The sequence below is a fragment of the Pipistrellus kuhlii genome, unplaced genomic scaffold, assembly GCF_014108245.1.
Source record: "Pipistrellus kuhlii isolate mPipKuh1 unplaced genomic scaffold, mPipKuh1.p scaffold_m20_p_4, whole genome shotgun sequence".
NCBI lineage: Eukaryota > Metazoa > Chordata > Mammalia > Chiroptera > Vespertilionidae > Pipistrellus > Pipistrellus kuhlii.
Genome location: NW_023425540.1, coordinates 52,400,694 through 52,424,532, shown reverse-complemented (window position 1 = coordinate 52,424,532; position 23,839 = coordinate 52,400,694). Strand labels below are relative to the sequence as shown.

General features: G+C 37.2%; 1 protein-coding gene across 12 annotated transcripts in view; it reads right to left on the bottom strand.

Moving 5' to 3' along the window:
* Positions 1 to 23,839, bottom strand: part of PAM (peptidylglycine alpha-amidating monooxygenase) — a 240,452-nt gene that overhangs the window by 199,639 nt on the left and 16,974 nt on the right. For all 12 annotated transcript variants that reach the window (XM_036410914.2, XM_036410915.2, XM_036410916.2 and 9 more), the window contains exon 2: positions 2,000 to 2,093. The gene's annotated coding sequence lies outside the window, so the exon portion shown is untranslated. The remainder of the gene's footprint in view (positions 1 to 1,999; positions 2,094 to 23,839) is intronic.

Sequence of the window (23,839 nt, the reverse complement as noted above, 5' to 3'; positions counted from 1 at the left end):
TTAATGACAATGAATAAAACCAGAGAATGGGATTACACCACCTTTCCCGAAAGGCTTTATCAGTATTCTGGAGGAGTGTGGTAAGAGGGTAATGAAGAAGCACAAGTTGGCCAAGTAAGGGCCTTTAAGAACTTGAATAATCATATGTGTGTGTGTGGGGGGGGGGGGGGGAGAAGGAGGATAGATGTTTTTGTTGTTGTTTTTGTTGTTGTTGTTGTTGTTTTGCTGTTTAAAATGAGGGTGTTGGTCCTTTCCAGTTTAACATTTCTATGTGCTGTAAAGCACCTAGTAGCAATTTTCTAAATTTCTCCCACACAAATATTTGCCCTCTTCTGCAACCAAGCCCAGCAGAGTGACCAACGTGTGGGTACTTCACACAGTTCAGACTGTAATGACTGAAATTATTCCAAGTTTTATCCTTAAATAATTTTAATTTCACTTTCATTTTAGAATCCAGGACTATATTATCCTTATACTACTTGGAAATTACCCACAAGTCAATTAACTTTGATGTTTTCCCAAAACTAAACATGGATTATAAAGCCTTCAATGTTTTTATTCTAAAAGTCAAAGATATTATAAATGATAGCTTACTCTAATGCTAAAAATTTATTTCAACGTTTCATGATTCTAATTTTGATTATAATTCCCAGAGGAAGTGCTGGATTAAGTTCTAATATACTTTTCTAAAGAAGCCAGTTTTAGATAAGTTCCCATTTTAGTCTCTCAATTAGTGGAACTTTAAAATACCTTTTCCCTAGGACACAAAGAAAGAACTTAGAGTAAAATGTAGAACATTTGTCTGAATCTAAGCATAGATATTGTTTTCATGAGATAAAAGGAAGCATAAAAAGGGTTAAAGATGCTGCCAGCAGTCTGAGAAGACCAACAGAGCCGAAAGGGTCTGACACCAGGATGTGGGTTATAATGCTTCTGAACGAGATCCTTTTGTGCAAGGGCATTGCAAAGGGCATCCGTGCAGGACTGTGTGTGTTTGGATTTAAATTAATCAAGTCAGTTGCACAATACTACAATTCCTTCTCTTTAACTGGTTAAGGCAGGCTTACCGGCAGTTCCCAAATGATGTCAATAGCTTCTAAAAGGTCAAATGCAATGAAGCACACCAAATGTCCTGAAGTAAAAATGCCAATAACTTCTCCCTCTATAATCTGCTGGGTGTGACTTATTATGCAGTTGATTATCCCATTTTAATCAACTGGTCAGGTTTTCTTCTTTTCATTCCCCCCGCCCCCAAAAGTTAACACATATTTATACATTTTATGATACACATGTCAAACTGTCTTGTCTTATTCTGCAGAATGCCTGGCTGAAAACAACATAAATGGTCCCACTGCAGCATTGGGGGTGGGGTATGGAGGTAGAAATATTCTAGTTAATAGGGGCCAAGCACAACCAAAGCATCATCTGTGTTATAAACACAAACTCACGAGAGAAAGTTGTAGCTATAATCAATGGTAATGTCAAGTAACAAATGCTCAGAAACAGCATATATATAAAAAGGAAGAAACCAAGTCAGGTGGAAATTTTCATTTGGGTTCAAAATCATGAATTCGAGGCCTTTGGGATCTTCTTTAAAACCCAGTGTTTGTTTTTCCCAGGCAGTGAGGGTTCAAATGCATTCTGGTAAAATATTAACCATGGGTGTCTTGGGCACTGAATCAAAAGGAAAAAGGAAGGGAGATAAGTCAAGAGTACTAGAGTATGAAGTAATCAGGACCAGCTCTTGCCTGACAATGGTAAACAAACAGTAATTGCCAGCCCGGGGACTCAAGGAAAGTTACAAGCCCTCACCACAGTCCCCGCCCTCCTATCAATGCCCCTGATCTTCAACTGCATTGTTGCTCAGGTTGTTAGAGCCCAGCATTGGGTCTACATCTCAACTCTGCCACTTCTAATGACCATGATCTTGGACAAGCTACTATACTTCTCTGGGCCTCACTCTGGTCACCTATAAAACTATGGAAATAAGTAATCATACCTCTGAAGATCGGCAAGCCACGCACAGTTTCAGGTCTTTGGAGTACAGTGTTGAACAAACCACACAAGGCCACTACTCTCAGGGATCTTGCATTCTGGGTTGGGAGATAAGAAAAGTAAACAATCAAATAAATAACAATTTTATATATGTGGAAAAGGGTTTTTGAAGAAACATATCATAGGATGATTGAGACAAGAAACTGACGAAACTGAGAATGACTTAATTCAGTTGTTAGACATCTCAGGAGGGTAAGGGCATGATTGGGGGGATCAAAGGGGAGATAAGGATACATATGTAATACCTTAGTCAATAAAGATAAAAAAATAAAATAAGAAATGACATTTGAATAAGGAAAAGAAGATGCATGAAATAAAAGGAAAGAGCCTTTCAGCAAGAACAAAAGTCTGAGACAGAAATAAACTTGGGTGCTCAAGGAACATAAGAAGTCCAGTGCAGCTAAAAGATAGTGAACAGTGAGCAGTAAGTTTAGGCACCTGTTAGACAATTAAATGAAGGAGACAAATGATCAACGAATTAATGAATGGAGCCTGGTTAGATGATGAAACTGGACATAAAATTTTGGGGTCATCTACCTAACACAAATCTCTGTAAGGCACCTAGCATGGTATCTGAACACTGTGATTATTGATAACTAATTTCTGCATTCCCTCTTTTCCAAGTAACTGGGAAAATATTTGCATTATGGAGACTGTTTGCAAAATAGAAAGATAAAAGACAGGTAGAGTTGCATTACCTCAGGGATAACAAATAAGTTTCACATTGACTGCCAATTCTGCAAAATAGTAGGAACTTCCTGGTGTTCTGAGTTGAACAAGATTCTAAGGGCAAGCAAGAGCCTGTGTGATGATCTGTTCCATTATATGCAAAATATATAAATGTTAATAGATTTCCAAGGCTCTGAAATTGGCAGTTTTTGATCACTATAATTTTTTCATATTTAGTAATTATTTCTCATAATAATATGACCCACAGGTTGAGAACTGCTGGCAGGGTCGCCTAAGACCACAGATATTTACATTATGATTCATAACAGTAGCAAAATTACTGTTATGAATAAGGGTTGTGGCATTAGAAAGGTTGAAAACCACTGCTCTAACTGTACTTTAAGAGTCTTTCCAGCTGAGCCTGGTTGGAGCCAAGTATCTGGTTCCAGTATGGAATGTTTTATACAATCATCAGTCTCCTTCTGGCATATTCTCTGGTTTCTAAATTCATGTTACCTTCTGAAGAAAGCACCCAGGTACAATTATTTTCTGTATTGATGATAATGGAAAACATCCTAATTTTTAAAATGCCAAATCCTATTTGATGCACAGATTAGGTAATCTTTAAGCAGGATGACTTAATTTTAGCAACTATCAGAATTGTTTTAGCAATCACCTACATATTCTTCATCCCACCTTATTCTTCAACATATAGATTCTCATAGAGCTGCATTTAAAAACACAAACATACACACTTTGTTAAATTAAGTAACAGCCACTGCTATTGTTACCTTACCCACAAAAAGCAGATTCATACACTTTGACTAAAGAATAGGAATTCAGTACTAAGGAATAAGAATTCTAAGGAGTGTAGGGCAATGAGAAGTAAACTCCTGTACAGATTACAGACTAACCACAACATAGGCATCAAGGGTAAACTATATTTAACCCTGAATTGCCTTGTCATTTCTCTCCACCTCATGCTGTTTTTTCCCACCTATTTTCTGTGAGAGGACTTCATAACAAAGGGCGGGGGGTGGAGGGGGAGAGAATGCCATATAATACATTGATTTTATTCCAGCAAACTAACCAGTATTTGGATTTTTATTAACAAGAGCCATATGCAAAAGCAATAATACACTATCCTTATCAGAGTGCTTAGTTTTATTCATGAACCCATGCTGAGTTAAAAAAAGAAAAAGGACAAAAAAACTAACTTCAAAGCACTGCTGAGAGATGATTAACTCTTTAGCCACAAATGAGAGTCACACACTCCTTTGATGTGTGAGAATTTTTAGTGCCCAAATTTAAAGAAAGGATATCTACAATACAAGTTTAACCATTTTTTAAAAATCCAATGATACACTTCTTTTGCATCTAGAAAACCGGTAATTACCTGAGGGAATAAACAAAATTGGAATTCAGCATCAGAAATTAAGCCTGAAGTGCAAAGCACACATACAATATTCCTCCCTCATATATAGTTCAGTGGCAAAATGCCAGCTCTAAAATATTCAGTATAGAAAATGTAACTCTTTCCATTGTCATTTTTTCAGAGTACTTTGGGCTCAATCAAGCTGCATACACATCTTCATATCAAAAATTCAACTATGCTTAAATTGAAGTGTTACTCAGTATACAAACTATGCAACACATTATTACATTATTGCAAAGACTACAGTTGTATAAATGCTTGTGCCAATACTTAACTTGAAATAAATGTTGACAATGATCTAAAATTGTTTGTATGCATGCATATAAGCCTAACCAATAGACATAGACACTTTTTGGGGTGAGGGCATTAGGGGAGTAATGGGAGAATAAGGACACATATGTAACACCGTAATCAATGATGAAATTTAAAAATAAAATAAAATTTATAATCTTGTAGCCCTGAATAACCTTTATCATTCATAGAGTATATGTCATGGTCTATTTTTACACAAAATTTGAGAATTATTATTGAGTATCTATAATTCTTAAAGGTTGTGTGAAAATAGGCCATGAAATATATGGTATAAATTTCAAGAGAAAATTAAAATTCTCAAGAAAAAAAGTGTGTAGATTAAAATATGTGATTTTTCAGTGCAATGGCCCAAAGACATGGGAGAGATGAAAGGTTAATATCATGCACCTAAAATGGCTTTTAACATGAAAATATATCAGATCCATTATTTGCTAAAATACTTGTATTTACCAATCTGAATATATTTAAATATTATTAAGACCTAATTGCATAACATTATAATTTTCTCTTCTTTTACCAATCTGACACATCTCTATCAATAATTACTTGAAGAAATATGCAAGGCAATCTCAAAAAAGAACTACTGTGCTTCATTGTGCAAGGTGAAAATGCAATTTAAAATATTTTGTCTGACATTCAGGTCTATATGCTGGTACTTCAGGTCAAAAACCATTAGCCACCTGCTGAAAATACATAGAAGAAAATAAAAAGTCCCTCAAAATTATTTTGTATACAGTATTCTCAAAATGAGTAAGGTTACCTTTTAAATAGTTAAAAACATGATACCTCAAAAAAGAAAATACCCTCATCATGCCAGAAATTAATTTATAAATAAGATTTAATGATGGCCATATAATTTAGAACATTTATATTGGATAAAGAAAGCACCATGTCTACTATAGAAATTAATACACAAAAGTTCAACACTATTTGTATATTGTTGTCTCCTTTTCCAATAAAAGTAACAAATTCAATATGATTCCTAGGGTTCTTAGGACATTCTCTCTTACCATTGAGAAGTCTTCTGGGGACTGACCCAACAGTGCTTTTGTATCTTTAAGACATTCTATAAGTGTATTTTCATAGAAAAAGCAAAACACCAGCCCCAAAGAATCCACAAATCTGTCCTGTTTAATATTTTGACACTTGGAAATGAAACATATGGCTCTCAATCATTACTATAACAATAGGTTCTATCAGTAATTATTAGATAATTGGTCACTCAGCACTTTATACAGACAAGTATTAAGCTAAGTGCTTGATACATCCTAATGCACTTAAACCTCACAACAACTTTACAGGGTAGGCAATAGCCTATTGCCATTTTATCAGTAAGGAAATTAAGGCACAGAGATGTTAAATAATTTGCTCATAGTTGAACAGATAGCAGGTAGCTACATTTCAATGAGGGAAGCAAGCAGAGTTCATAGAATGTGAGGTCCTCTAATATGATGGGCAAGCAAGGGAAAGAAAATGGAGGCAAAAGTACAAAGAGAGTCAAATGAAAGAATGAAAGAGAGAAAAATGCTTTCTTTCACTATCGTCTCTAATCTTATCTGACTGATTGTGATGTGCTTAATAAATGAAAAGAACTGTAACCAGTTTTGCGAGAACAAAGATGACTCCTACCTTAGACACCAGGAAGCTCATAATTTCTTGCCTTACCTAAAAGATTGATTCTGCTATGTGGACCTGCAAATACCCAATCTCAATGCCCAGGCTCTGAGATGAAATCTGATGAATAAATACACATTTTGGTACCATGTCAGATTCATGGGCTGTATAGACACAGGTGGGTGGGAGTATGAGAGTCCTAGACTATTCCCCCATAAACCTGGCTCCAGCATGGATGAAGGGCACCTGGAGACTCATCTCATGAAGAGGATGAGTTTCCCAGGTTGTTCGCTCCATAGGCTTCACCTCTGCTGGTGTTGCCCCCGTTGACTTGATCCAACCTAAACTTGTTTGTGAAAAAAAATCTTAATATGGCTCCCCAATATAAATGTCCAGTGTCCCTTACAGGGGCCCTAATCTAAAATGTATCAGCAGATCATGGGGGAGGGGGGGAATGTTGATGCCATTGGGTTTTGGAGTTTTCTTTGATTATTTAATAAAAAGACATTTCTCCTTTAAGCATAGTATTGCAGGTTTCTAAAGCTTCAAATATAAATTAAACAAAATAACTCTTGGTTAATAAAATATGAAGGCAAGCAAAATGCTCTTGTCAAAGTGGAGAATCTAAAAAATTTCAGGAAAATTTTCACAAAACCCCCTCGATAATAAGGTTGGAAAACATCCCTTTTTCCATACCCAAAACAAAGGGAACTGGATCCCTGCTTTAACTAGAGACTGTTGCTATTTGTTTTTGTGGATAAAGGCCAAATTATGCATATTTTTGTGACTTCAGTAAAGAATCAAGGTCAATCACCAGATATTCTCCCACACCAACAACACAGTAGCAGCATGAATACAGATATCCCTTATCTTTTTCACCGTTTTTTTTTTAAACTGGGTTTTCCTCTCAGAGCAGCTAAGATTCCTTTGTCAAAAGGGTATCCATTAAGAAAATCACTTAGCTAATAAGCAAGGAAATTAGCTAGCAAGTCTGATACAAAACAGACAGTAACAACACTAACAGCAATCTGTACTCACAAATTAAGGCACCAAAGAGTTGTCTGGTAAGTACTTTGAAACTGTTCCTGAAAATCAAAATCTCAGCCTTCACTACTTTTAGGGGTCAGACAATTTTATATTTTTCTTCTTGTCTCACTTGGTTCCCACAAAAATCTCAATAATAGTTTTTGAGTTTTATCTAAGGATGTGCGGAAAAAGATAGCGGCAAAAAGAGAAATAAGAAAAAGTATCAGGCCAGAGTAACTCATCTCCCTTTTCAACCAATTTTCTCTTTCTTCTTTCACTTGTCAATGTTTGGAGGAACCGTCTAACACTTGTTTAATTTTGAGAAAAGTCTCATAACCTATGTAAACAACACAATGGAAATAGGACTTTTGAATCTCATGAAAGATGATGCCAGAGAGGAGCGAGAGGGGAAGAAGCAAGAGGAGCGGGGAGAGGGATAAACATGGATTTGCTGTTCCACTCATTTATGCATTCATTGGTTGAATCTTGTATGTGCCCTCACCAGAGATCAAACCTGCATCCTTGGCTTATTGGGACGACACTCCAACCAACTGAGCTACCCAGGCAGGACATAAGATGTTAGATTTTGAAGCACCTGGTGAGAGGGCTTCAAGCAAAAATCGAATATGCGAATTTCATAGTTACATATTACATGCTCAATAGATACATATTTTTACAGATGATGATCTTTCATTTATTCACATAATTTTTATACAAAATAACTAACCAAATTGTAAGTTTCATATTTAACCAAAGTCTTCAGTTTTCTACAAAAATTTATTTTTCTTAGAAGGCTATATTTAAAAATCAAACAGATTAGGAAGAATCTGCTAATTTTATAAAATTAGGTACATGGATATGTCCAATGAATTTTTTAAAAAATTAAAAACTGTCCATTTGTTAAACCAAAAATTCTTAGGTAAATATAAAACAATATATTCAATATGTTTCACATTTTGCTGACTTAAAACTTTTGAATTCTAAATGTAAGAATAATATGCTTTAACTTTAATCACTTCACAAAACTGATAAATTAATTCTGCACATAAATCTAGGATTAAAGTGTTGCTCTAATTACTTAATGCATTTAACGTTTTCAAAAATCTTTTAAAAAATCTTTTACTAGTTCATATTTTTAAATGAGAAAAGATATTACTATAACACTGCTAAGCTTTAAAGTAAAGCCAGTACTTTCCATTCATAATATACTTAAAATACTGAACTTAACCAACAGTTGTTCTAATTAAAGATTTTCCAATAGTTTCGAGGGGTCCCAGATTGGAGAGGGTGCAGGCTTGGCTAAGTGACACTGCTCCCCCCAACCCCTGTGCATGAATTTTGTGCACCGGGACTCTAGTATGCATATAAGATCTTTGGTTAATCTCTTCCTGCCTTTCCCCCATCCCTTTCCCTCTGAGATTCATCAGTCTGTTCCATATTCCCATGCCTGCACATTGAGTGTCTGCCCCTGGTGATCATTGAGCATCATAGCTACCAAATGGTAGGTTGGCTGGTTGCTTAGGCTTTTATATATATAGATTCTTGTATTATTTATTTGCATTACAACTATAAACCTACTTTTGCCCTCCCCTGTATTTATGAGATTTCAAATTACAAAAATTAAGCTTGCCATTAACCTTTCTTGTTAGTACACTGTTCCCATTCCTGTCAGTGGCAAATGGCTGAGCACATGTCATATAGAAAACATAAGGAAACTGCACTCCAAGTGTTCCTAATACAAACAGAGACCTCAACAGTCAATTGCTTGATAAACAGATAAAGAAAAAGACTTGTGCAGCTGCCAAGCATCTTTTATACAAATACATTCATCTCCGGGAACCTGGTATTCGTTTTGAAAAGTAACCTTACAGTCTTTCATATGCCCTTTATCACTACTGAATTGGAGAGCAATTTATGACAATAAATATTTAATATGCCTTTAATATTTTTCTCAATATTATGATTTAGGCACTGTTTTTGTCACTTCCATCCCACCCAACATATACACTAAACCACATATACACATACATCAATGTTAAACTTCAGATATCTGAAGTGAGTTTCCTAAATTCCATTCATACCATGTTCAAATATAAATGACAACCCCAAAGCAAAATGGCTGTAGTTTTCATTCATGGAGAAAACAATTGGAGAGCTGCTCAAATACTCTGCCTGTGAGAAACACAATTCTACATAATAGTCAATTTATTATTATCTTCCTTATTAGCATGGGTACAACTTCCCTCAATGTTTGCATATTGCTTTAGTAAAAATGTCAATTATGGTTGTGTTTAAAAATACTTGACACAGACTCAAATAAAAATGTTCATTATAATTATACTACCCTTCAAGAAACTCCTACAATCCTATATAATAATTATCCTAATGGTGGAACAACCAGCAATGACTGATTGCTGTGATAGGCACTAACCATCAGGGGACAGGCTCTCAATGCAGGAACTGCCCCCTGGTGCTCAGTGCACTTCCACAGAGGGAGCTCCTCTCAGCCACAAGCCAGGCTGGCGGCTGTGAGTGCAGCAGTGGTGGCAGGAGCCTCTCCCATCTTCTCAGCAGCACTAAGGATGTCTGATTAATGGCTTAGGCAAGGAGTGGGCCTAAGCCAGCAGTTGGACATCCTCTAAGGGCTCCCAGGGTGCCAGAGGGATGCCTGACTGCCAACTTAGGCCTGATTCCCCCGGGAAGCGGGCCTAAGCCAGTAGGTGAAGATCCTCTGAGGGGTCCCAGACTGCAAGAGGGCACCGGCCAGGCTGAGGAACTCTCTCCCCCACCCCCCGAGTGTACGAATTTTCATGCACCAGGCCTCTAGTTTATTAATATATATAAAACTGAACAGCAGAACAAATGAACAAAAAAACAAACAACCGGTTGCTATGATGTGTGCTGACCACCAGGGGGCATGTGCGGAACATGGTGGGCATCGGCAGCAGGTGGCAGAGCATGGAATATGGCAGGCATAGGCTGTGGAAGGATGGTGGAGAATGTGAACAGTGGCACCAGTTGCTGTCATCAGGATGAGCCTGTCGTGGTTACTGAAAATTCTTTGCTCCTGTGTGCCTCGGTCCCACTGGGTACCTGCTGCCAGAGCCAGAGCTGCTGCTTGCTTCCACAGCTGGCACCCAGCTCAAGCTCCTATCACTCAGTGTTATCAGTGGGAGTGAGCAGCAGTTGCCGACCCTGATCACCCTTGAGGGCTTCACTTTCCCCTACTCCTGAGGGGTGATCAGGGCAGTAGCCACTACTCGCACCTGCTGACAGCCACAGCCCCACTAGCACCCGCTGCTGGTGCCTGCCCCAATCGCTCTGTGTTGTCAGCAGGTGCAAGAGGGGTCATCGCCAGTGTGAGGGAATGGTGGTGGTGGGAGAAGGGCTGTTGGCAGACAGGGGACTGGGGCGGTGGGCTGCAGCAGGAAGCATCAGGCAAGGGTGCAGAGGATGGGTCAAGAACTACTCCTATGCCCATGGCACACAGCCTTGTGGCCCACAATTCCTTTCAAGGTTCATGATTTGTGCACTGGGCCCTTAGTGTCATAAATAAAACCCTAGAAACAAGCTTTCTGCAGTTATCTAGTATATCATAAAACTGAATGCTTTACAATTAAATAACAGGATAAGTTCTTTCTCACCTGGTGTTGAAGAAAATGAATTTACCATTATCTACCTTGTATTCAGAAATAAACCTCATATAAAGTTGTAATTTATTTAAAAGGGGCTTTTTGTTTGTTCTTTTAATTCTTTTTATTATTTTCCTTGGCAACATTTGGCAAAACTATGACAACATAAAAATTCATTGGAGAAAAACTACAGCAGGTCCTTGAATGAAGTCTTTTTGTTAAAATGCTGATAAGCTAAAAAAAAAAAAAAAAAAAGTTGGTTCTGGCTGGGGCAACTGTCTATATGGAAAATGCATGTTCTCCTCCTGTCGCATGGATTTTCTCTGGATCCTCTGGTTTTCTCCCCCATCAAAGCCATGAACCTCAGGTAAACCAGCGTGTCAATGCTGTCCCATTCTGAGTGAGTGTGTTGTACCTGTAAGTGCACCCTAAGATGGAAAGGCACCCTGTCCTGGGTGGGTGATCACCTTGTGCTCTGAGCTGCTGGGATAGGCTCTGGCTACACTGTGACCCTGAACTGAAATAAGCAGGTTGATAAAGAATTATCTTACACAGCCCCTACCGCCCTGGGCCAACTGGCCCAATGGCCCCAATTAGAGTGGCCAACCTCCGGCAGGTGGCCCCTCTTCCCAGCCGGCCAACCTCCCATGGCCCAGATTGGTGGCTAGGCCAAGGGACCCCATCTGTGCATGAACTTGTGCACTGGGTCTCTAACAGTAAAATATGCACCAGGATGGCCACAAGACCCACTGTGATCTTTCTACCTCTATAAAATGGGGATAATAGCACTATTGATGCTAGAGGCAATCTTTCAGGCAAATAAATGTCCATTTCTTGAAATATAGTTTTATATTAACAATGAAAATTTATGGTATGTTTTATAATAACTAAGATACATTAATTTCCATAATCTAGTATATTGTACACTATTTTTTAAAAAAATCCTCACCCAATGATATGTTTATTGATTTGAAGAGAAGGGATGGGGAGAGAGCGAGAGCGAGAGCGAGAGTGAGAGCCAGAGAGAGAGAGAGAGAGAGAGAGAGAGAGAGAGAGAGAGAGATATGAGAGAAACATGGATCAGCTGCCTTCTATACTCATCCTGACTGGGGTCTAAACCAGCAACACTGTTATGTGCCTTGATTGGGAATAAAACCACAACCTTTTTGACTTATGGGACAACACTCCAACCAACTGAGTCACCTGGTTAAGGCTTAGACGAAGTTTTTATTGTATGTATTTTAAAGGTTTCATTTTATACCTGTTCTGTGAGCTTTAAGTAGACTTAACAAATTACAGTTAAGGATATTATTGTGCACATGAAGCTAAGACTATAATTTCCTGAATAAACAAATATCAATCAACAAATATTTAATGAGCATCTTCAATGCTTCAAGAATTATGTCAAGTACTGAAAAATATTTTTAAATATGGGCAAATTATTCCCAAGATCATATACAAGGAAGTGAAATTGTATTTTCACAAAATTTAGGCTACTGATGACTACTGAATATTTATGAATATGAATAATTGGCTAACCCTTATATTTATCTTATTCTCTAACTGGAAGCATTTTATTATTTTTATTACCATTTTAGTATATTTTTCTTTTTACTGTAGTAAAATAAACAAATGCTTACCTTTTTAGGTATGGTAGTTACCAGAGGGTGGGGGTAGAGGGAGTAAAAGATAAAGGGATGGAAGATTATATGACTTTGAGTGGGGGACACAGAATACAATATACAGATTATATATCACAGAAATGTGCTCTTAACACCATATAATCTTATTATTGAATGTCACCCCAACACATTTAATTAAAAATTCCAACTGTCAATAAGCAAGTTTTTTTTAAAAATCAGTATCAAATTCAGTCTCTAGACTGAATTTTTAATGGCAAAACAGTTATTTTATTCTTTTTTTACTGTATGCTTTAAAAACCAACTTAAGCCAAGTCCGGTTTGGCTCAATGGATAGAGCGTTGGCTTGGGGACTGGGGGGTCCCGTGTTCGATTCCGGTCAAGGGCATGTACCTTGGTTGCGGGCATGTCCCCAGTGGGGGTGTGTCCAAGAGGCAGCTGATCGATGGCTCTCTCTCATCGATGTTTCCCTCTCTCTATCTCTCTCCCTTCTTCTCTGTACAAAATCAATAAAATATATTTTAAAACCCAACTTAAAAGAAATGTACTTTTCATACCTGTGACTTAAAGGTTTGTCTCCTAATAATGCCATTATTAGCCAACTTTTCTCTAGCAAAGTGCATTACTCTTTGGTAATGTTATCTATACTAATAAAAGGGTAATATGCTAATTAGACTGGCTAGACCAGATGTCTTCCAGACATCATTCCAATGTCCTTTCTGACAAAGCCGGGGTCTGAGCAGCGAGCACAGGGTCCCAGGTGCCTGCAGTTAGCCAGAAGGAGGGAATCCCAGGTCTCAGGAGCCTGTGGCCGGCTGGAGGAGGGAAACCTGGGTCCTGGTGCGGGGGCTGAGGCAGAGGCAGTTAGGGGTGATCAGACAGGCAGGCAAGTGGTTAGGGGCAATCAGGCAGGCAGGCAGGTAAGTAATTATAAGCCAGCATTCCCAGATTGTGAAAGGAATGTCTGACTGCTGGTTTAGGCCTGTGGGATAGGGCCTAAACTAACAGTCAGACATCCCTTAAGAGGTCCTGGATTGTGAGAGGGGCAGGCCGGGCTGAAGGACCCTCTTCCCTCCGCCCTCCTACCCCCTGCAGGAATTCCGTGCTCCATGCCTCTAGTCTATATATAATCTTTGTTTTCTGACATCTAGCCACTGCCCTTGAGTGCCAATCTTTAGGACACTTAACCACCAAACCATTCTGTTCTTGTAGCTGATATGTTCCCCTTCAACCATTAACACATTCTTATCTCCCACTTCTAGATAACACATACATATTTTAATAAATGGCACCAGATTGCTCACAATTTTGCTGTTAAACTAAGTTACTTATTAGGAACTGAGCTTAAGAATTTCATGCAAAAGGGATAAGAATAAAACAGTATGCTTCAAATAAAATTATAACCCTCCTAGTTTCTATAAAAAAAAATCTAGTTTCTATAAAAAAAATAAGTTACTATGCCTTGCATACAATCCATAACTTTAAGACACCAGTAGCATGATGAAGCTATTAAAGTCTTTCTGACAAAGTAAAGATAATAATTCACTGCCACCTTCATAATATTTAATTTCATAATATCATGAAAATGAGATGTAACACAATTGACCCATACATGATACAGATTACCATTACTGTTACTCAGTGGTGTTACAAAAGGATTCAAATATTTTTTAAATTTAATGTGAGGATTCTACTCATATTAATATATGAGTAGTTTTTTTAATTATATAAATTTAAGGTATGTCATTGCTGTTGTTAGTGGAAATATAGCACATGTGTCAAACACAAGGCCCGCGGGCCAAATCCGTCCCGCCAGGCCTTGCAATGTGGCCCGCACCGCGCTGTCATCACTGCACTCCACTGCGTTTCCATCACAATAACAGTTTATGACTGTTCAGTAAACCATTCGGCCCGCGATTTAGGCTGGATTTTAGATTTTGGCCCCTTCTCTGATTGAGTTCGACACCCCTAATCTAGAGAGACAAACATAACCATTTTGAATTTCTAACTGAATTACTGACCACTTGAGAAATCTAGTTTCTATAAAAAAAATAAGTTACTATGCCTTGCATACAATCCATAACTTTAAGACACCAGTAGCATGATGAAGCTATTAAAGTCTTTCTGACGAAGTAAAGACCATAATAATTCACTGCCACCTTCATCAAAGTTAGTGAGTTATGGAGTATATGCAAAATAATTACCCTTCAATAGAGCATGTGGGCAGTTTCTTATAATAAATTTTTATCTTTACTACATAAATTGTCACACTGTGTTAACAAACAATTTAAAGCAGGCTGAATTATGTGATTAAATTATAAAAGAAAATTACTTCAAAACTGTTAATTTCTCAGCTAAGACATAAAATATAGAATTTCTGTTACTAGGGCCCAGTGATTGGTACTCAAGTCAATGGGAGTTGTGGAAGTACAAATTAACTGAAATTGGACTTTCCTCAAGTATTTTTTACAATGAGGAAGAGCAAAAGATGTTTCATAGATATGATACGATTTTATTTCTTAAATCTAAAACTAATTAATCTATTTTGCCAAATCTGTCAAAAAAATGACAGAACCCTTAAATATCTGTAATATATATACCATTTAATAAATCCCAACTCATGCACTCACTATCCTTGCTAAATCATGACTTAGAGAACTCCCAATTCCTTAAATGGGGAGCTATAAAAAAATACTGGAAATACCCAATATTGCTTGACAATATCCAACATTCATTTTTACCTCTGTAAAGCCCTATATATTTCTATTCATTCACTAAGGAGTACACTTCTGAAAGAGTTACTGGCTCTGCAAGTATCATGAAATAAGGATTTCCTTGCTGAGCGTTGCACAATAGCTCCCTTCCAGGAGTATAGCTGATTGGGATCTTGTCCAGGATGAGTTTAAGCACTTAGAATTCACAGTTGCATGCTTTCAATACCTTTTTCTGGGCCCAGGAAGTTTGTCCCAACCATGGGTCACTCACAGAACACAAGAACTCCAAGTAGGACAGGATAGTGTTAGCTATATTTAGAACCTCTCTGGGCATATGCCCAAGTTACAAGAGCTCTGTGGATCTGACAGATCCTAGACATACAAATACGCAGAACTACATCTATTCCTTAATTTCCAGCTCCCCACCACCACTGACATAGAATGAAAAATATGGATTATAAAACTTCTTTGAGGAAGATAAGCAGAATGTTAAAGATAAAGCGTTTTTCCCTGGCCTTTACACCAGCATAATGATTTCTAAACTAAGGGAAGATCTGAAGTGAAGTTAAGATCATAATAATTGAGGAGTGGTGATGAATGGCCTTAATTTACAAATCTCATATGGAAGAATAAGATCATTTTCTGCTTTCAGAGGTGCTGCCTCCTTCTCATTGCCCTTTAAGAGTCAAATAGAACGGTGGTGAATTATCATTATTATTACTAATTATAATCACACTTTGCTTGGTAGCTTTCTTTTATATAACTTTTGATGTAGAAATTGTTATGATATATTCTTGACCTTTATGCTATGGCTCAAAAGTGTAGTAATATGCTTATTCCTGTGTTCAGAGTAAATATGATTTGCTATTAACTCTGCTCAGAATGAAGATTAATTAAATAAGATTTAAAATGATAAAGAATTTAAATCCTCTTCCTCCTGACCCCTACTGTGAGCTAAAAAATTTGCATGTGTCTAAATTTAAGATATATTTAGAAATTATATTATGTATTTGATACATTTCTATATTTTCTTCATGAATGAGTTGAAATTTAATTCCTAGCAATTCTCTGGTGTATAACCATTCCCTTCAATGTTCAGAGTTCATAAACAGACATAAATAATATAAAAACTCAAACTGTTGATAGCTACAATTTAGAAAGTAAGACTAAATAGTGAAAAAACTGGATTTCTGTATTAAAAACAAGCTTACATTTTATGATTGCTAATTAAATGCTGAGCATTTTTCAAAGTACTTTGACAAATATTAACTCGTTCAATTCTTATAAAAACCCAGTAAAATGTATATCATAAATTTAGCCATTTTGCCATTGAGGAACTCAAAGCAAAGAGAGTCTAAGTAAAATGTCCAATGCCATGTCTGCTATAAGTAGGTAATACTCTGTCTGGTTCCAGAAACCTACAGAATTGATCATGACACAAAACTGACTTCTCTATCAGCCACAATGAGAAATTTATTCTTGTCTCCCCATCTCAGTGTTTTGTTTTGTTTTTCTCTGAAAATGATGCGTTTGGTATACATTTGACAAAAGAATGGAATATTAAATTTGCAAAAAATAACTCTTGTTACACTAAATTTTGCTAGCACATTGTACAGACTCATTAATTACCAAAAATAACTTCACATAAATGACCCAAATAGAAAAGATTACAGATTTGTTTAAAGCATATCATCTTTATCTCAATGTGAAAGGAAATGAACATGTTTTAAAATAAATAATTTAGTGCGTACATATAATCATTTGAATAATTTAAAAAATGTGAATTTCATGGTGAGAACTCCTAGTGCTACCCCCCAGTCACCTTTTGCTTTCAAAGTTCTAGAAACGAATTCTCAACTAGGCAAAACATCTCTTGGATGCTCAAGGACACCCCATAGTCAATATCTTTACCATTTTCCCAAGCTTACACTTTCTAAGGACATTTCTATCTTGTTTAAATGTTAAACAACATCCTTTAATCACCCGGAAAGAAACTACACATTTTGTCTCTCTCCTTCAATCCAATCAATCAGCCCACAAAATCCCACCAATTCTGTTTCTGAAAAGTCTCCTGAACCCATCATCTCCCTTCATTTATATACATTGCTCTACTTATTCACTCCTTCTTCTTACCCCCATGATCCTGTAAAGGTAACAGCTCTGACAGGCTGCCTTATCCCCTGGTGGATCCTTATTCAATCAGTCCCCCACACATCTACCAGAGTTCTCTTCTAGAACAGAAAGTTTTTAAAACTTTCAGCAGTATCCAATTGTCTATAGCAGAAGTTCCAAACCTTAAAATGTATTAGAGTCACATGGAGGGCTTGTTAAAACAAACACTGATTTCTGGGGGGATGTCTCCAACATTCTGATTCAACAGGCTTGGAGTGGGTCCTAAGGATCTGCATGTCCAACCAGTTCCTAGGTGATGCTAATTACTGCTGGACCAGTGACCACACTTTGGTTTCTCAATCAGTGCCGTGCACTAAAACTACTTGGGACAGTTTTATAAAATGTCCTGCTGAACCCTAAACCAATTACATGCAGGCACTGGTTGCTTCTTTTTATCTTAGATGTGGTTCTGATTTGTGGGCAGAATTTTATACTTGAAAATTGCTAAGAGTGTGAGGTTTAAGTGTTCTCACCAAACACACATGCCAAAGGTAACAATATGAGGAGATTGATATGTTAATTAGCTTGATTGTGATAATCATTGTATAATGAATGCATAGGTAGAAAAACTTCACATTGTATACATTCAATATATACTTTTTTTATTTGTCAACTATACCTCAATAAATCTGGAAAAAACACCACACAAATTTAGCCAAGTAACCTTTAATTTTACTTGCAAAATCTGACAATCCTACCAACATTTTTATTTCAACCTGGGCCCTACAAATTATGTAGCTGATCTTGACCATGAAAACAAATTTAAATATTCATTTTTGCCTATACCAATATCATTGGCAATAAATAAAATGAGGAAGTGAAAGACAGAGAGTACTAGGAACATAGAACTTAATTGATTCTGCCTTTTCTACTACCTGGAACTTATAAACCTAATGTTGACTTTGGAAATATTTCTAAACCCTGTGATGCTATTGTAATTTTTAAATATTATGTTTGAAGTTTTGCATCCACTTCTCAATAAATATAGATGTTTTTCCTTCAAGTATCTTTTTGAAATAAGGGTGGGTTATTGTTTTTTGTTTTGTTTGGTGTTTTGTTTTTGTTTTTTTGCTTCTTTTTATTGCTGTCTACTTCAAACTCATTTTGCAATAAAGGATTTCAAAATCTTCTCTCTTTCTTCTGGGGTAATAACAAGGAGTGAAACAAACAAGGAAGATGACTTTATGTACTCCTTTCATTTCAGATCCTGGTTCCTTCCTGCTATGAACTTCATGCCAGAGTACTGCTTCCGATAGACAAAATGAAAGAAGCACTTATATCCTACAAAGAGCAAGCTCACCTTTGGTGTAAATGTTGGGGAACACTGGTTTCATCTTTGAAGAAAATATAATAAGCCCTGAAAATATTCAGATTTGAAAATTTCCAAACATTTAGCTCCTAGGAATATCAATTTCACAAGCAGGATATAACAGCAAGCTTTCCTTAAGGCCTGAAGCAGGTAGACTGGAGTAGGTGACTGACAAGAGGATGGGCATGCCAGCAGAAGGCTTGATCCCAGCTCAGCCACTTATGAATGCTATATAACCTTGCACAGATTTCTTAGGCTCTTGGTATCTCATCTACATTAGGGGGATGAATGATAATAACAGTACCTATTCTTTTTTTTTTCTCAATATTGTTATTGATTTCAGAGAGAGAGGGAGGGAGAGATGAAATATCAGTGAAGAGAGAGAATCATTTGATCAGCTGCCCCTGCTGGGAATCAAGCCTACAACCCAGAATTGTGCCCTGACCAGGAATAGAACTGTGACCGCTTGGTTCATGGGTAGACACTCAACCACTGAGCAACACCAGCCGGGCAACAGTGGCTATTCTTTAGGGCTGTTCTAAGCTTTGAAAGGTACAGTTCTAAGAACAATGCCTAGTCTACAAAAGCACCATGAAAATGCTGTTATTACATTAGCATAAAAATATTTCTGGGTTTGAATCTATGAAAGCAAGTTCCTGTATATAATACCTAACCTTCTCACTTATTTTTCCTGGCATGCATAATGGAGATCAAGGTTTTAAAGGAAAGTGTTATTTTTGTCTTTTATTTCTTATCAAGAGTCAGAGCTTGCAGAGAGCTAAAGCTGTTTTAAAATAGAGCCTGGTTGACAAGCACTGTAATGTACAAAGAATAGTGTGGGAGACACCCAAGACAGGATTAACGTCCTGGTTCACAGTTAAGCTGTGACTGCACTTTTCTCATCTGTAAAATACAAAGGTACCCATTGAATGTCTAATATTTCTTGCAGAGCTAAAATTCTGATTTTGTAACCTTTACCATTAATGTCGAACTTGTCAAAAAGAAGTTTGGTGAACTCCTTCTTATCAACGGCTTTTTTTTGTGGCAGTTTTTCTTGAAGTTCTCGTATCAAAAAAAATTCATCATCTTGTACTATATATACTTCCCACCCCTCAGAGCCAGACAATTAAATAATGCCAACTGTAAAAGCTTCCATTACCAGCCGAGCCTGGCAGAAAAATTAATAATACCTATTAGTGCTGTATGCAATGCTTTTATCCATATTAACAAATATTATATTATACTAATGACAGATTAGTGCTTCTGAGAGTAGTGCTTCTCAACCTGGGCAATTTTACTTACTCCCCAGGAGACATTTGGCAATGTCTGGAGTCGTTTTGTATCATCCCAACCAGGGGAGTGCACTTGTATTGAGTGGGTAGAAGCCACTCCAATACACTCTCCAATACACAGGACAGCCCCGCACAACAAAGAATTCCCTGACCCCAATTGTTACAAGTGTTGAGGTTTTCCATGAGGGCAGTACTGCCCCCTAGAGGCCATTCAGAAATCTGGTAATTGGTACTGGTGTGGGGCGAGGACTACTAGACTGGAGTGAGCAGACAGGGTTTCAGAGATATATCATGCAACATGCAATACAATCAGTCCTTCTTAATGAAATACTGGACCACATCCTACTCAACTTTCAAATGTTCCATGAACTACATAGGTCATAAACCCGTTCATGATTATCTAAGCCTAGGACCCAATTACATTTTACATACAAAAGTAAAGAACTTCTTGAATGCTTTAAAAATTTCTAAATTTAGAAAGTCAAATTGTGTAAATCAAAGTAACATGAAATCTCGTTTGACTTGAAACTTTCTTAAGAATTGCTCATGATTCTGGAAAAATAACAACAATGCTATTCGTGGACTACAGATATCCATCTGCAATTGTAGCCACCACATATAGTATTTGGTTTCTGAATATACTTCATAACTTCCCTTTGTGATCATAAGTAAGCATTTACATATTTAAATGTTATCCTATCTAATAAAGAGGGGATATGCTAATTGACTGTCACACCCTCACAAATATGACAGCACCCACAGCCAATAAGGAGAATATGCTAATTGACTGCCACGCCCTCAAAGATGATGGTGCCCACAGCCACAAGATGGCAGTGTCCAGTCCCCTCAGCCCCGCTGGGACAGCAGGTAAGCATTATAGCTGGGCCCGCCCTGAGGCAGGTCTGATCACTCAGCACCTTCCTCCAGAGTCCCCCAGTCCCCTCAGCTCCCAGCCACCCAGGGCTGCCCGAGGCTCAGGTAACCAGGGCTGGCCGAGGTTTGCGCTGCCGGCACTGGCAGCAGCAGAGGTGTGATGGGGGCATCGCCTTCCCCTGATCACCGGGTCACCTTCTTCCCCTGAGGGCTCCCGGACTGTGAGAGGGGGCAGGCAAGGCTAAGGGACTACCTCCACCTCCAGTGCATAAATTTTCATGCACCAGGCCTCTAGTTTTATTATAACTACTTGATTTGGCATTCTGCTCTTTTATATTATAGTTAAGGAGTATATATTTTTAATTATACAGGTTATATTCTATATGAATTTCATTTCATGGTAGTAAAAAAAGCACTATATATCATATGCTATAAAAAAGAGGCATTGGATCCAATACAGTTGAGAATCTGTACTTTACAGATTAGCTCACTTAACCCCTTCATTTTATGGAAGCCACGGTCTTAGATGGCAAGCCTACTTGGTTTCCACAAAACGTCCTTCTCTTCTATTCTGATCTTAGTCCCATGCTATCAACAGATCTCTGAGTACTAGGGGCTGCTTGATTCATATTCACACAAAGAATTCCCTCCAAACACACAATGTAACTTGTATAGCATCAACATATAAAATATTATCATGGGAACCGTGACAAGGACAAACTGAGAAAATTATCATCACCAACCTATTTGAAAACTAAGCTTCATTCATTTGTTTGTCAATGCAGACTTCCGTGTAAAAACAAAGTGAATGAAAATGGGAATGACTCATCTCAGAGGTTTCTAACTTGGCAAGATTATATAAATCACCAGAGGTCTAGAATTTCCCCTGGAACAAAATGTCACAGGCCAGGCTTTGGGAGGAAACAATAACTATCATCTACTTGAGCAGTCCCACAACTCATTTCACCCATTCATAGGGGGTCCAGTTCTCATTTCGCTCTAAATGCCAGGGAGACCAAATGACTGTTTTGATTACTGTGACTCCTTAATATGGTTTTGGGTAATATCACAATCTCTTTTCTGAAACCTTAATTTTCCCTCTTGTTTACCTGTGAAGCAAACATTAATTGAATACTTCTTGTTTAAAACATGGTACACAAATGCTCTGGGGAATTGTGAAATAGAAGACAAACAGTCTGCCATTGACAGTGTTGCCACCTAAAAGAGAAGACAGAATACAAACATATAAACACAAGTACAGGGCAAAATCAAGGAGACTGCAAAAGAGCAATATGCAAGTATTAAAGGGGAAGACAAATCAAATATTTAAAAAAAAAAAAAAACTTGTGGGGAGCTGAGGGGGCTGCAAGGCAATCTGTCTGAGTCTCCTTTTTAAGTTTTCTGTAATACATGCTTTCTCCTTTGAACTATTTCTATCTAGTGGCTGGGGTAGTGGAGGGGGGATGTCAGTGAGGAAACAAGAGGTGCTTAACTCAAAACAGCACAATACCATTCGAGTCTTAAGTCACAATTACCACACTTTTGTATGCAGAAGAAATAACCATAGGTCTTTCAAGGGCAAATAGTAGTGTGGCAGATGACCTTTCATTTTCAGCACCACAGAAGAAATAAACACAAACAACTTTTCTCTCTTCAATTTTCACCTATAAAATTGGAGAGATAACACTAATGACCTCTATTCTGCAGGAAAAACTTTAAAAGTGGCTTAACCAATACACTTTCTATTTCCAAGGGACAATAAAAGAGACCTCCACATAGTAAACAGAGCTCTGGGAATGAACAATAACATTCCCTGTTCCACACATATGCAAATATAAATTACCTCTTAGATAAAGGCAATTTTCAGAATGTGCATTTTACCCATAGATTCCTTCTAGGAAGAAAAAGGTCTCATTTGGGCTAGTTTTTAAACCTTATAGTAGAATCAAATTTCTCACCCTTAACAAAATTAGGTCACTATTTTCAGAAACCCTCACTTATATACTTGATTTTTCCCACCTTAAATTTTATTCATTTCATTAAAATTTATAGACTCTTGCTATATTCCCCTGCTGTTTATGTTCTAAAAATCCTAGCCTGATGAAGTTTCAAATTCTAATGGAGACAGACAATAAGAGGGAAATATTTAAGTAAATTATATGTTAGATAATAGTAAGTGATGTGGGGGAAAGTGAGTAGGGGTACAGGGATCAAGAATTAGAAGTGAAGCTTTGCAATTTTAAATAGAGAAGTCAAGGTAGGTCTCAATAAGAAAGTGGCTTAGAGTCTAGATCATTTCAATTTATATGTTGCTTCACTTTTTCCATTTCCATATTACTACTTCAATCACTGCATGGTAATTTAAAAAAAAATAATTTCAACTAAGATGAAGTTCCATGTAAATAGTGCAAGCAAGAAAGAAAAACATGCCCAAAACACATACCACTAAATATGCAGGAATATCCCTAATAAGATATGTGAGGGATACAAACAAAGAAAAACAATAAAATTTTGCTGAGAGCTAGTAATGCACTTATGCAGCAATGGAAAATACATATCGTCACCCAGTATGAGAAAACTAAATACTGTAAAGATGCTATTGCTCCCAAAATTAATTGGTAAGTTTAATGCAATTCCATTAATAACCTCAAGGTAGCATAGAACTGAGTAGAATAATGCTGAAAGTCTTTTAACAGTGATTCTTAAACATGATGCATATCAAAATCCATTAGGGCGTTTTCTCAGAATACATATGGTTGTGTCCCTCCTCAATTTACTAAATTATAATTCACAAAGATTATGTATATTTTTACAAAGCTTCCCAGATGCACATGCTGATGCATAACACTAGTTAAAAATCAATGATCCAAAATAACAAGTGAGAGAAAAGCTAATTGATTAAAAAATGATTAGAATGTACAAGTTACAAGTCATTATTGCTATTTTCAAGCTCCAAAAATTAGATCAATGTGATACTTGAAGAACAGACATATCAATGGAGAATAAACTTATATACTTCCCAGGAATCGATGCCCTGATTTATATATAATAAATGAAATTCACAAACCAATGGAAAAGTAGGCTGTTTTTTAACTT